The sequence below is a fragment of the Argopecten irradians genome, chromosome 16 (genome assembly GCF_041381155.1).
Source record: "Argopecten irradians isolate NY chromosome 16, Ai_NY, whole genome shotgun sequence".
In the NCBI taxonomy this organism is placed as follows: Eukaryota; Metazoa; Mollusca; class Bivalvia; order Pectinida; family Pectinidae; genus Argopecten; species Argopecten irradians.
Genome location: NC_091149.1, coordinates 8,576,739 through 8,593,009, shown reverse-complemented (window position 1 = coordinate 8,593,009; position 16,271 = coordinate 8,576,739).

Sequence of the window (16,271 nt, the reverse complement as noted above, 5' to 3'; positions counted from 1 at the left end):
AGGGAAGCAAAAGTAGAACAGTGAATCTGGAATCAGACTTAACAAGGCCAATCAGGGATGCATAGTGTAGAACAGTGAATCTGGAATCAGACTTAACAAGGCCAATCAGGGATGCATAGTATAGAACAGTGAATCTGGAGTCAGACTTACCTGGGGTAACAAGGCCAATCAGGGATGCATAGTAAAGAACAGTGAATCTGGAATCAGACTTAACAAGGCCAATCAGGGATGCATAGTATAGAACAGTGAATCTGGAATCAAACTTAACAAGGTCAATCAGGGATGCATAGTATAGAACATTGAATTTAGATGCAATATAGAAATATGGTCAGACTTTTGTAATGTAGTAAAATGACGGAATTGGAATCGAACTTCAAATGCAGTTATAGGTAAGTCTAACTTTTCATATATATTCAAGGTGATAAATAATTGATCGGTTTGAGAATTCTTGTAGAGCCAATGTCGGATAAAGCGTATACTGTGAAATCATTTATTTTCGTTGGGCTCAATTTTCGTGGATTCTAAAATTTTACAATTTCGTTGGCACTTAAATTCGTGGAGAAGACCTTACACATTACCGTTAAAATATACACAGGCGACACTGTCACCTGTATTGTTTGATCTCTCAAGCGGAACTAAGCTCTACCACATAACACAGTTACAATCACAATCTAGAGTCGGTACTCGGCCATTGTTTTTACAGATGTGTCCAACAAACAATTATCGTGTCACATTGATAGTCATGATATACTCAATCAATTATTTGTTGGTACATGAAGATGAAGTCTATGAAATTCTGAAACTATCTTTGTTTGAACAATATTTTCCAACTTTGAACTTGTCATGCTTGTCCCCGAAATAGACCTTATGTAGTGAGGTAATAATCATCCTACAATGTATGAAAGCATAAACTTACATGGCATTGGTATAGATATATATATTTTCGTGGGGATGTAAATTCGTTGATTTTGGTCAAAAAACGAAATCCACGAAAATTATACCCCCACGAAAATTAATGATTTCACAGTAGTCCCTTGTTTTCGAGGGCCAAAATTTTCGAGATTTAACCCAAAATGTTAGCGGTTTTGAACTTTATTCGAATATGGCTTTAATGGTATACATTTTATTAATCATCATTTCTCAATATTTCGCGGATCAAATTTTCGCGATCATTGCAATATCCCGCGAAATCGCAAAAATAGCATCCCCACTTAAATAGTCAGCTTTACGGTAATACGCAAATGTACATCTTCGGAGACTACGATAAGTACAGGCGAAGTTCAGTGCAATCAACTGCGGTTCACTGACGAGAAATATTGAGAATTTTCTTTCACCCAACATGGCCCCTTACCTTCTGCAGTGTTTTCTTATGAAGAAACTTCTGTAATGGAAGAAACTTCTGTAATGCTTTCCAATGGAAAACCTTTTGTAATTCCTAGAGCAACCTGTGTCGTGGTCAAGGTCATTAATGCTATTTTAAGAAAATAATCGTCACACATTCTGTGCTGTCATTGCCAGGGAATTTGGGGAGCAGCTTATTCGTTCACGTCCACTACACTGCAACAGAGATAGCTTTTCAGCGTCGTCAGGTAAATTTCAAGGTCACTACATGTTACTATTTAAAGAATATAATAGACAGGCCCTTCCAGGGGTTTTTCACCAAATTTAATACACATGTACACCATGAACATGTTTAAGTTTCTGTGATGTCAGATATAGTTACCAAGGTCACTGTAACTATTTTTAGACTACCATGGTCAGGATCCTAAATTACTTTCCATTGATTTTCACCAAACGTAATACAGCGATAGAGCATACACAATACTTGGCCCAGTTCATGAACATTCCTTAAATTTAAGGAATAATTTAACCTAAAATTCTCCGTAGGAAAGCATTAAACAGATTTTAAGGGATGCTCTTTAACTTATGATGTTTTCCTTAACTTTTGTAATGCTTTTCTGTAGGGAAATTTAAGTTAATGGATTCCATGAAGTTAAGGTATGTTCATGATACTGGACCCTTGAGAAATTAAAGTTTCAGTGAAGTCAGGTCAAAGTAAAGGTTACTTTTGTTGCTATTTTTAGAAATCTATCATCTGCACAGAAGCCGCTTCATTTCTTCATATGTCTTCTCTATAGTGCGCGCACAAGTATTCAGAATCAAAATTAACATTTAACAAGTTGAAAGTTTCGATTTAGTAAGAACCCCTAGTCATTGTGTAGACGTTTTACGAGAAATGCTTACGTTTTACGAGAAATGCTTACGTTTTACGAGAAATGCTTACGTTTTACGAGAAATGCTTACGTTTTACGAGAAATGCTTTGAATAAAGAGAAGGTTTTGTACTTGAAATAATAAAGTATTAAACTGTCTTCATAATGCGCCCTAGCGCATTAGGAGAAGATTGTCTGCAAAGCTCTGGCGTCTATATATAGATTCTACAGGAAGATAGTTCAATACTTAAATTTGCATTTTTAACTAATTTTGGGGTCTCTGCATTAGCATTGTTTAAACCAGATCAGGAAAACTGATCACAACAACGTTTTAATGCACAAGATGGAACAGCTATTTTGAAGGTGATCAATTGACGTTACTATTCAACATAAGTGACGTCATAATGGCCACGGTTGGTGTTAGTTATACCCCCACAGACTTCACTTTGTCTTGGTTAGTTTATATAGTAGAAGTGGGCAATGAATGTAAATATAGAACATTGGAGATCATTCACACGGTCCACATCAAATGCACCTTACTTCTGCTATTTCAAAAAACAACAGAAATGAAAATGACTCACATAGCCACAGGAATATCAAAAAAGATGTGACAGTTTGATCCAGTGTGTATATAAGATATCAGCACTGAACGATCCTAAACTATCCATGCCATGACTGATGATATACATTGTGGAAAAATATATATTTTATCAACGCGCCAATCCTGTATGGTAAACATTCTCAGAGAACTCTGGCGGCATCCGGTTTTTTCTGGTGTCTGACCACTTCATGTACATGTAATTATGTTGGTCACGTACGTACGGTATTCTTGGTGGAACGGCAGAACAGGGAAATATTTTTTATCCCTGTTGTTTTCGGAATCGTTGGTGGGAGTAAATAATCAGCAAGTCATGTCTTTGTCAAAGGATTGCGTCGCGATTTTTTCTAAGTTTGATGACAGGTCCCGGATGAAAGCAGATATGATAAAAAGGATTTTTAGTTACACATCAATATTCAAAAACATTTTTCAGATTACACATTGATACACAACTTTATTGCTTCCTTACTTCCATACAACAGAGATCGATAGCAAAACATACATGTACATAACACAAAGTAGATCAAAACAACTTAAACATTTATCAAGCCAGCTTTCCTCAGTTCAAATGACTTCTTAACAAAGAGGCCTAAATCATGCAGAAGTCTTAGATCGTTAGATGACAAGAGTTGCATCAAATTTTCAAAATCTGTTAGATGGTGATTAATTACATCTTTATGACTATTAAAGAAAATTGCTCTCACTGTAGAGTTAACGAAAAAATGAAGTTGGTTTCATCCTCAATTTCATTACAAAATTTGCATAACCGCAGAGGACGGGGCATATTTTTTACCACACCCACGTTATATGCTTTACATTATGTATGTGAAATGTGACTAGTATTTAATTCATGAATAAAGACTACATTACTGTAGTATCATATGCAGAAATGCGGATCAATTGAAGTACTTTGAACTTGTTTCAGGATATCATTTAAACCAAGCAGTAAGTAACTAGGTTAAAATTTCAGAAGATGAACGATGAACAGAAACGTAGATGGATTATCGACTGATAACAGTTTTGGTTTTATCTTTTGTCCGATGATAACCCCGTTATGTATATTAATGGATGACTCGTTTAGGCGATGAAACACCGTTAACAGCCTGTCTTGGTTCTATTCCTCGTCCGATTTGTCTTCAATTAGGCGAGATATAAACACGTCATATGTTTCTCCTCATCGATGGGTCAAAGGTCACAGTACTTTTTGGCGTAAATCTACATCAACGCCAATGTCATCTGGCAATGCATCAGCTAGCTTATAACACGGACAAAACAGGGTCTTCATAAGGTTTTAAATAAATAATGAGTAATAGATTTAAAAGTAACCAAATTTACAAGTTTACAAAGGGAACTTTCTCGCCAATCTGAAAGGGCGAGGTTATTTTTTTTTTAAATTAGAGTGCATGACTGTACCGTAATGTACAACGCCAACAATCCTACTTCATTTTACGGTTGATATAGCATGTACATTTATATTTATTTATTTATTTTTGCATCATCTAGAGAAGAAACTTTCCACGTGGTTTCCATGGCCTATTGTTTGTGAAGAATGTATTGATATTCAGATCATAACTGAAATCAGTGAGGATTTCATCCATTCCATCGAGTGACTAATGGAGAAATAGTGGCAATTTTTAATCGATATTAGGATATTATTGCATTTGACTTTTGATTTAAATTTGAATTGTGATTTGTAGTACATTCTCATTTTCAATATTGGCAATTTTTACTCGATATTATGATATGATTGCATTTCAACTAGATTTTAGTTGCAGTTTGTAGAGTTTGAAACAGAGGACGCTATATCTTCTGGAACGTCATCTTGATTGATTCCAATGGGTTGACAAACTCCCTTTTCAATTCATAATTGTTTACTCCATTTTATATCACTCTATTTTTATTATCTTGGTAAGTCTATCTATGTATATAATCTATTGAACGATAAAAACACTTCGTTCTTAGCAAATATTTTTGAATCGCTAATTCTTCAAAGGCACAAAGTGCGATAATGAATACTTCCAACCTAGCATCACAGAGACAAACAGACAGACAAGCGACAGTCAGACTGGCGGCTTGGTCGATTGTTTTTTATTCATCAATATTTGTTGTAAGACAAATTTGTACTCTTTTAAAGATATTTTTATTGAGACCCTGTGGGGGCTGTAAATGGCATAGAAATATGTAAGGGCTTCATTGATGTACAGAATATATAAAATATCTAAGGAATGGACGGATAGAAAAAAGACACTGTTGACCTTTAATGTTCTATAACCGGTGAATCGTTCATGCCATTAATTAGTAGATCTATACCAGAAATGAAGAGGATCAAGATTAATCCGCCAGACTTCTTTATCAATCCGCCCAGCTTCGTCGTCGATCCTATAGAACCAGGGCCGGTCAATGGAGAGACTAAACTGCAATCTGAATAAGAGAAAAATAGCCACCAGAAAAATAATCGCATTACAACAACCAATTGGTCGAGACGTCTAATCAAGTTGGCACTCTTTAGATAGGTTTCTGTATTAGACTAGGAAGTCGCTTTTTTACAAATTACAAGATATTTGATATATCGGTGTAGCCTTCACATGTAGTCATTTGATCTATGGTATGGGTTTTTTCTGTGTTATCAACATGCTTGTTTTTATTATTCGGTTGTTTAGGGCATTGTCATCAACATCAAATAAATTCGTCTCTCTGAGTTTATATGACAATATTAACTAATTAAAATGTTTCATTTTATAATATTGTGGAATAAATATAATATTATATCGTCTTTTTATACAGTTAAAATTAGCATCAAATGACATAATTAACGACTTAAAATTGGTTCGTTTTATGATTTTGTGGAATAAATGTGATATTATATCGTCTTTTTAAACAGTTAAAATTAGCATCAAATGACATAATTAACGACTTAAAATTGGTTCGTTTTATGATTTTGTGGAATAAATGTAATATTATATCGTCTTTTTATACAGTTAAAATTAGCATCAAATGACATAATTAACGACTTAAAATTGGTTCGTTTTATGATTTTGTGGAATAAATGTGATATTATATCGTCTTTTTAAACAGTTAAAATTAGCATCAAATGACATAATTAACGACTTAAAATTGGTTCGTTTTATGATTTTGTGGAATAAATGTGATATTATATCGTCTTTTTGTACGGTTAAAATTAGCATCAAATGACATAATTACGACTGAAAATGGTTCATTTTATGATTTTGTGGAATAAATATGATATTATATCGTCTTTTTGTACTTTTAATAATGACATTATCCCATTATTAACGAATCTAAATGGTTCATGTTTTTAATTTTGTGAAAAAATACGATATTATATCGTCTTTTTGTCCTTTTAACAAAACAATGACATTATCCCATAATTAACGAATTAAAATGGCCCATTTTCTATTTTGTGAAATAAATACATGAATGATATTATATCGACTTTTTGTACTTTAAACATTGACATTATCCCATTATCAACGATTAAAAAATTGTTCATCTTTTAATTTTGTGGAACAAATGTGATATAATATCGTCTTTTTAACTTCTAACAATGATGATGAACACCAATGGAAAGAAATACATGTATATAAGTCCTTTCGGGAAACCAAGAGCTTAAACGAAAGATGGCAATGAAAGCTTTACTGATGATTTTACATTTAACACACATAGTTTTTCCAAAGTAAATAATCCTGAGTGAATTTGCGACCCATATTTGGGTTCTATTCTTACTTCAAATGGTACTGAATTTATTTTCATTGTGGACAATTAAAAGATATACAGCAAATTATTTTGGCAAGAATAGGAGCAAGATCGGGTCGCAAATTCTCTCACGGTTTTACTTTGACAGGATAGTGTATTTTTTAAAAAAGAAATGTAATATTTTTTCTTACTGAGAACATTGGAAACAAATACTTAATTAATTCGGGTTAGCAATGGATGGAAATAATTTACATTCAAGTTCATGGTTGACGTAGAATCACTGCGAAACACTTAAATACACACAACCATGTGGTATATAATTTTGTTTTGACATTTATTGTAGTTTTCCCAATAAACACATTCCATTGGCTGGCAAACCGGTGTATTCATATGAATTGAAACTAAAGAAATTCATAAATGTGAAACTCGTTATATTGTTATGGCATGCATTTATTATGGTAACGATAAATATTGTCTAGAAACTTCATAACAAATATCAAGAATTTCACATCAATGAATATGTTCAGATGAAATTTATGGCGCAGGCGCACTATTACCGAGCCGAACAAAATTGATGTTCTAAACAACAACGCCATTCTAAACATACTTACAAGATTATAAAAGATTTAATATCAATCCGTACTGCATAGTGTCAGGTAGCTGCAATATTGTAGCTCAAAAGACTTTTAGACAGAAAACCGTGTCGTCTTTAGAGCTACAATTGGTGCCTATTACTGCTAATGGAGCAAAGTAAAGATTATGCAAATCATTATAAAGCGTTTGTTTGCATTTTATCGTACTTTTTTTGATATAGCTTACCTACTAGGCAATAAAACTGAACCACATAAATTATCAAATCCTCATTGAGGCATTATTTTTTTACAGTACATATGAATTTTTTCTGAAGAGCAAGTCCACAAATCGTGAATTTGACGTCTTGTGAGCGGTACGGTAGATATTAAGAATGGTAGTTATGTTTGTTTTGGACAAAAATAATATATTTAAATAAATGTATACGCATAAAATAATCGGAAACTTACGAAAAAGTATAGAAAACTGTGCCCGAGTGATGTTCGGAGGCAGTGCTCCACTAGGACACATAGGGACCAATTCGTACCCGGCCGAAAAGTATAGTAGGCCGGGTACGTATATTCGTTCTAAGTGTCAGGTAATGGATGTGGTATCACTAAAAATATATTAACGGTCTATTGATTGTTAACCAAACGGATATCTAGAATATTACAATTAACAATTATAAATTCAATGGTGCGGTCGTTAGTGCTAGAAATATAGTAAATGTGGAGATTTTATATTTCTTTTGCATTACCATGTACTTTTGATTCTATAGATTCCACGTTTATAATACCAATATTATTTTTGTTGCATTAGCAGCTACTGCACTGTCTCAATTCTACAACAAACCAATCATTAATATGCATATCTGTATTTTTTAATCTACATACTTTAAATATTTCCATCTTTAATTGTAGTTATGCTGTGACATGTATCGTAAGTTTTAGTTCATATCATAAGAGAATTTATGAAATACAGCTTCTACAACAAACCAATCATTAATATGCATATCTGTATTTTTTTATCTACATACTTCAAATATTTCCATCTTTAATCGTAGTTATGCTGTGACATGTATCGTAATTTTTAGTTCATATCATAAAAGAATTTATGAAATACAGCTGAAGTTATTGCTCTTCATGGCTCGTTTTTTCATCTTTTTTTTTTCTCTTCCATTTTCTACCGAAACTCCTTTTATACCAAATTAATACTCACTGAATTATAAAATAACATGAGATAAATATTCCATTACATTATTATTCCCTCAGGATAGACCAACACAGTCAGAGATGCTGTTTCTAGAGTTTACGAGGGAGCCAATATATTATGGACTAAATAGTAATACCTTACTTCAAAAGTGGACATTTTTTACAATTTTACGCTCGGGTGGATAGAGGAAGTTAATTTATACAACAAAGGAAAATATTAGTACAAATCGAAAAGCATTATATAAATAATGAGAAACGGATTTCTAGAGGATTATAGAAAAATAAGAAAGTAACATTCCTTTGTTTCGGTCGATCTATGTCAGACTAACAATGCCATTTGAATCAAATGTCGTACTTATAGCACAGAGAAAATATGCTTTTCCATATTAATACTTTTATTTTAATTATTTTCGTCTCTTACTCTTTACCACTCATATCTGAAAATACTAAATTTTAATGTGTGCATTTTCTTTTATTCCCATAACAAAATACCGATACATGCAATGTAAGTTAGTAATGTTTTTGTTTTATCAATTACCAGGTATAAAGTTTATAGTGATTCTGATGAAAAGAAAAAAGTTTATACATGTACTTTTAAAAGAAATCAGATTGCTCCGAATGAAATTAATTATCGTATATAACCGTAGAAATATAAACGTGTAAAATCTGAAAACCATTTGTAAACAAAAAATAACGAATTCTGCATTTATTGTAGATTTTGTATTTTCCACATGATCATGGAATTGATTAGGTAAATGACATGTTATGGTGAAACCCTATTGTCAATCGAAGATATTTCGTTTATTAATGCTTGGTTCCTTTGATCATTAAAATAATTACAAGAATCATCCGGGCATCTTTTGTATCATACCTCAAAAACAAAATAGAGGTAAATGTACCGAAAATGTCAACAGTGGGTCTAAAATTAGCGAACCTCGTCGTTAGACATCATTAATGTACATTGTCTAGAGAACGACTATGTAGACTATTGAGTATATCCCATTGTCATGGCTATTTTACTATTTTTGCTATTTTTATTTGATGCGACAAATTTTTACATATTACTATCAAATCTCTATCACCGAAGCCATATTCGGAAATTGGATTCAACTGATTATTGCCCTTTTGAACTACAATAAAGCTGGGGGGATTTGCGGGTGAAAATTTTCGAGATTTGGCACTTATACTAGAAAATTAACTTTCAGCAGACCAGCATTTCGCTGTTTTGCTTTAATTAATACTAGAGGCCAGAGAGGCCTTGACGGTCACCTGAGTACAAATTTACCTTGGTATTATGATTATATAATGTCAGTCAAGGCGATAATTCATGCACATTTAATATTTAATTGCTATCCAACAAAAAGGCTTGTGGACTAAATACAGTTATCACCTCCCGAGGGGAGGGACATCCAGGGACCCCAGAATAATTCAAATCAACTTTGTTTGAAAACGGTTACATAATAACATGTATAAAAACTATTTTACCCCTTTTGGTCCTGCCCCTCAGACCCTGAGTATCAGTCAGATGTTTGTCAACAATGTTCAACCACCATCTCATACTGATAATTCGAGACCCCAGGATCATATAATTCACAATTTTTGTAAAGGACCTTTAGACCTTTCCATCTATGAAGAGTATTTAATTCTACCATTTATGGAATTTCATTAAAAAGATTTTTGAAGTTTTGATTATTTGACCCCTTTGGTCCAACCCCTCAGGCACCTGGGGGTCAGTCATGGTAAAATTGTTCGATTCAAAGGTCATCTCATACCTGATAATTATGACAACATTTGATTCATTTCCTATAACAAATGACCAAATAATGCTCAAAATGTGTTTTCCTATATAAACTATAGTAAATAAAACCCCTCCCCAGGGGGAAACGAGAGACCCCCTGGTCATGTAATTCACAATTGAAATTATTTTGTAAAGGACTTTTCACGGGATTTATTCGTTCACCAAAAACACAAAAACTGAACATATTATAGATGATTTGAAATCAAAAGCACTGACTTAAAGGCCCATTTCCTTTCCGGAGCAAAAAAATAAAGGTTTCTTAAAAAACATTAATAACATCAGAAAATGCATACAGATGACCTAAAATAAGGTTACGACACCAAACATATGCAAGAGATCCTGCGAAATATATGAAAACAGTGGAGAGTCAATTCGCTGTTTTGCCGTCTGGCGCAGTGATAGTCAACTACCGCGCGGTATTTAGGACGACGGCGAGAAACATAAGACGACCCGCGTTATGAAAATAAGTAATTATATATTTTAATCAAATCGTTCAGAAGGTGATGATAAATGTATTATTAACGGTAAGTTAATAACTTTTGCGACTCTACAAAATTATCGATCATGTTTTACATTCCCATTTAAAAAATTAAAAGCCGTTTCGGAAAGGTAGTGGGCCTTTAACCATTATTTTCATTCCTATTCAGTTGGTGCTATGTAACCATTCATAAATCGTACGACCATGTTTTGTTCATCCGTGAAACATCACAAAGATAACTTGAAGTACGCGAGGAAGGTTCATTTTAAAATGGATTATCATTTTTAGTGTAACTGAGTACGGTATTGTTATAGCTATGTTACATAAGAAATGCGCGTGGATTGGCTCTTTGAACTTTAATGGCTACCGGTACATCAAAGAGACTACCGATAACAGATGAACCGTGAACTAATTAAGTAAATACACTAATGAGCCTGCTCGTTAGGCACCTGAGGGAAGGACTTCACTAGATACAATGCTTTGTAACATAACAACAGCATAAATCACTGTTTTAATTTCACCAAATAACAATATAGAGCGGTGAAATCTGAATTAGGTGGATGAATGCATGCTAGGACGGCTAATTTCAATTTTAAGCGTAAAATTAAGTCAACAAAATTGCAAGTTTTGTATATCTTTTATTATTTTATAGGTATGTTAATATGAGTATAAGGTGAAATATAACGTAATCAAATTTTATATCTGTATAAGTGAAAGATGCTCCACCGCCGACAAATGGTATTTTTCTCTATCAAAAACAGGAGCAGACAAATTAGTATCTTTCTTCAGTATAATTAATTGCGTCCCGAACAAAACCCATCGCGCTCATGTATGCCCTATCTATATGGAATTACTTACTGCGCATTCACCAAGAGCAAAATAAATGATTTTATATGCATTTTTGTGTTAATTAGACACACATAAACACGATTATACATCGTTGAAATGATGGGTATCGGTTAAGCTCTATCAGCGTAGGAGCATTTTTAATGACCAATTAACGAGAAATTAAATATTATCGATTTTTGATTAAAAAACGAGAAACTAAACTTTAGCAGTTTCGAAATCTTAAAAAACAATTTCCATCGATCAAATAATGTTTTTACTTAATTTGGCATAATCGACACCATGGCTTTATAAACGATATATATGTACACCAAAAATCAAATTATGGCGTGACCATACCGCAGTATGTCTCTCTCTAAATGCTAACAGAATATCACCGCTAAGATAGGTACATTACAGTTCTATGCTATTTATCGTTTCACTACTGCAGATTTAATTGAACTGACAAGCAGACCTTGGCAAATATTTAGGACCACACAAACCATCAACTAATGCAATGAATCCAAGCAATTTTATGATTATTGTCAAATACAAATGTATTCTGTTCTCCTAAAGAAACAGGTCCCTTATATCAATTGATTTTGAAGCTTAATACATCCAGAAAAAAAGAAAGCTGAAAGTTGGTAAATAATTCAGATTTTTTTTTGTTATCATGAAACAACATTTACAAATAAGCGACGAGTTAGCTACCGTTTTTGTATACAAAAACAAGATGGTGCCGTTAAGCCTGACGTTTTCGAGAACGCAGAGAAAGACTGAAGTGGCACGGCAGACACTGAGATATTAGGAACCCTTGATAGACACTAAGATGGTGAAGACCGAAGTGATATTGATTTGAACTGTTGAAGGCATCATCATTTCTTTCTTCTCTAATTAGACCTGTAGATCTGTGTATAGACATAACCAGGTTGTCTTTAGCCCAACGTAGATCTGCGATGTAACAAACTTATTAGAGTATATTAAACAAAACATAGAGCGTTTTAAAGATTTAAATTCAAGTATGCAATAATTCTTATAATCATGCCAGTGTCCATGTCAGGTTTTTTCCGGCAATTTCTGACAAATCGAGATATAGTTGTCACCGGTTGAAGTTCACCATGAACTGTTTTTAATACAAACAACTGGTAAGCAAGGTGTATTAAAATGGTAAAGTAAAATTGATAGAACGGTAATCTTTTTGATGATTACCCCGAAAAAATCTTATCAGTTGATAAATATCACGAAATCCAGCATACATCAGTGTCAATTCGGTACAAGTCAGAATTAATATACTTCATGACCAATTCGGAATTTCCTTCAGAATGAATTTTGGTTAGGTGAAAGTCGTTCATTTGAAATGTCGTTTAGCCACTGTCATTTAAGAACGTGACAATTCTAGGAGGAAAGTCAGAGTTTCCGAAGAAAAACCACCTATCTACACTCAGTAGCTGGAAACTGCCCCGAATTCGAAAGAGGTGGAGGGTTGGTTTATATGTCGGGACATTTTTACAAATTCGACCACCGCGGCCCGTCTGAAATACGGGCAACATATTTTAAGTGAATAACCCAGTTAGCTACTTCGCCAATCTAAAAAGCTACATTAACAAACTTGTTTGTTACTTAGACGACTTGGTTCGCTATTAATCCGATCTATGTAGCTATGGAGCCAACCTAGGTAGCTACTTTAATTAGACAAATTAGTTAGCTATATAAACAACCTAGTTTGTTACTTAAACAACCTAGTTTGTTACTTAGACAACCTAGTTAGCTACATAGACAACATAGTTAGCTACATAGACAACATATATATAGTTAGCCAACCTTGTTAGTCAACTAGTTAGCTATATAGATAACCTAGTTAGCTACTTATAAAGCCAGTTTAGTTAGCTACTTAGACAACCTAGTTAGCTACATACACAACCTAGTTAGATACTTAGATAACCTAGTTAGCTACATAAACAACCTAGTTAGCTACTTATAAAGCCAGCTTAGTAAGCTACTTAGACAACCTAGTTAGCTACATACACAACCTAGTTAGCTACATACACAACCTAGTTAGCTACTTAGACAACCTAGCTAGCTACATACACAACCTAGTTAGCTACTTATAAAGCCAGCCTAGTTAGCTGCTTAGACCATTAAGACCACAAGACGAGGAAAACCTTCGCCATGAACTATCACGACTAAAACAGTGTTCTGGTTACGTGATATTAATTTCCTTTAGTCAGGGTGTCCAGTCTTTGGTTTGTTAACGAAATTGTGTTTAACATGTCAATTGGCTCAGTTTTGAAACTTTTTATTGTTTTTCTTCTTCTTTTGAAATGATTCTTAAAACGTGAAATCCCATATCACCATAGTAACAATATTAGAAAAAGAGTTCAGAATACGACCGATTTATTCTAACCAGCTGTTCAAAAACAAACAACAAAAGCAATTTTCAAATTTGGTGATAAAAAAGAAATGTAATAAATAACATTCCATTTTATAGAATATTTGCATATATTGGTTTCTGTTGAAGCAGTTTCGCTCATGTTTTCAGTTTGCAGACATAGCGGTTTAATATTTTGATTCTACTTATTTCTATCACTATGTAATCTCCTGCTAAATCACATAGTTAAAATCCATCGTCTGTATATAAATCAACATAAATAAAGATCTCTGGGTTATGTCTGTCATTAATCTGCATTTCTGGTAGTTATAATTGGATATATACCTACCAATGAAACACTTCAGACCAATTATCATTGCGAACTGTCATTAGTTGACACGCGAGGACAGCTGTTCACAATGAAGACTTCTTCAAAGGGAGATAAATCTGCAAATACAGTATATCAGACATTAAGACGTGATCACAGGGATTCTAAATTGCTGCTTATACAACCTTGTGTAGCGGGATTTGACTGGGTCGATGATCAGTGACCAGTTAGCTAAGCGGTAGAGCATTCGGCTAGTGATCGGAGGTCCCAGGTACGAATACCAGTCTGGCCGCTATGTACATTTTTTCCTCTCCTGTTACACTAGTTCACTACTTAGATAACTTTATTAGTTACATAGACAACCTATTTAATCACATAGATAACCCACAAATGTAGTTAGCTAGAGGTAACGTGTCATCACATCTAAAAAGCTTATCAATTTTTCAAAACTTTATTTTATAAGACAAACATTCAATGTGCTTACCTTAGGTCTTTCATCCAATCTATGTATTTAAATATCTTAACAAATCAAGGTATATTATATACTAGTATGTTTCATGTTACTTCATTTTCATAGAAGTGCTATAAAAATAGCAATATGGAGTTAAAGGTTTGGTAAAAGTTCATGATGTTGAACACAGGAGCAAATAATATAAAGTACGTTTCGGATACTGAACAAAACGTTAGTGCTCTATATCCTTTCCATGCACATCGAACATGACCGAGAATTCAGATAAATTGTGACTTTGATGAATGGCTTCTGTTTATTTGAACCACAGGAGAGAAAAAGCCGTAGAATAGCTGACCACCCTTCAATACAGCACATGATTACATGAAGATTTACTTAAACAGCAGATAACAATGTTATACGACAGCTATGTATATCAACCATATTATTCTATTCTATGAGTTTCTATTGCCTTTTTAATGATCCGATGCTAAGAACCATCGAATGTGGTGTGGATCCAGGATCACACTTATATATTTGGGCGGGCAGCACGTTTACATTTTAATCTATACAATTTTTTTCGCGAAAACCAAATTTCTTGTTAAAGAGTTTATACTTTACACGGTGAAGCAATTAAGATAGAAATACAGAACCCACTAAAAACTTGAACACGAAAATAAACCTGCTTTATTTTAAATGTAAGTATAATACCAGTCAAAGTGTTACAATGGTTTCTCTTCTGTCGTGACGATATGCAAGGATACTGTGAAATCCCCGTCTTAGGATGTAAACAGTGGTAACATATTTCACGTGTAAATCACACCAATAAAATTTGGAAAGATAATATCGAAAAAAATATGACAATAATAAGAATATCATGGTTCTTAACACATGTGGTAAGCAATTGTCATTTCTATCAGATGATTATTTCAATTAATCCCTGACTCGAGATTGTTTTGTGTGGAGGAAGTATTTTCAGTTCTCGAAGTTCTTGTTACTGAATTCGTCTATACTTTCCGGAAACACTTTTCATTGTATTTCACATTTTGATTCGTAAGGAAAAAGCTTTTTAAAATAATATATCTGGATAATTAATTCAGACATGGAAATACTGTATAATTGTTAAATTCCGCAGTGAGAACATTTCGAGATATCATCTTTTATGCTAATCAGTGCAGAGAAATGTTCGCACGTACTGCTTCTCTTTTTTATATTTATGCAGCATTGTCATTTTCAATGATACGGGTTTATTTAACCAAAAATGATTTTAGTCTATAACAAATACGACATTAAGATCCACAGGTGGATGTCTTCATGCAACATAAAACTTCCGTGACAAGCAACGCCATAAAACTGACTCCGATGTTCCGTTATTTCCCACCTTTCCTGTACCCAGTGACATCTGCCCGTTGCCATGGTGACTGGGGAGATAACCCGCTTCTCGGCTCCTACAACAGGTGCCCTATACCAAACACAAAGGCCGACTAACACCACACTCATTACTTCTTTCACTGTTGATAAACATAATGCCTTTAAAAACTACGACCATTTGCTCCGTTTTTTGTTGAAGGAAAATCAGTTTTGTGAGCTAACTAACCAGACTGGCCAGTCGCTTGGGTTAAACTACTCACCCCTGAAATTTCATATTGATCTATTCTAGTCTTTTAATTAGAAGAGTTCACATGTGTCTTTAGGGGTGAATGTTTTAAGATCCAAGACTC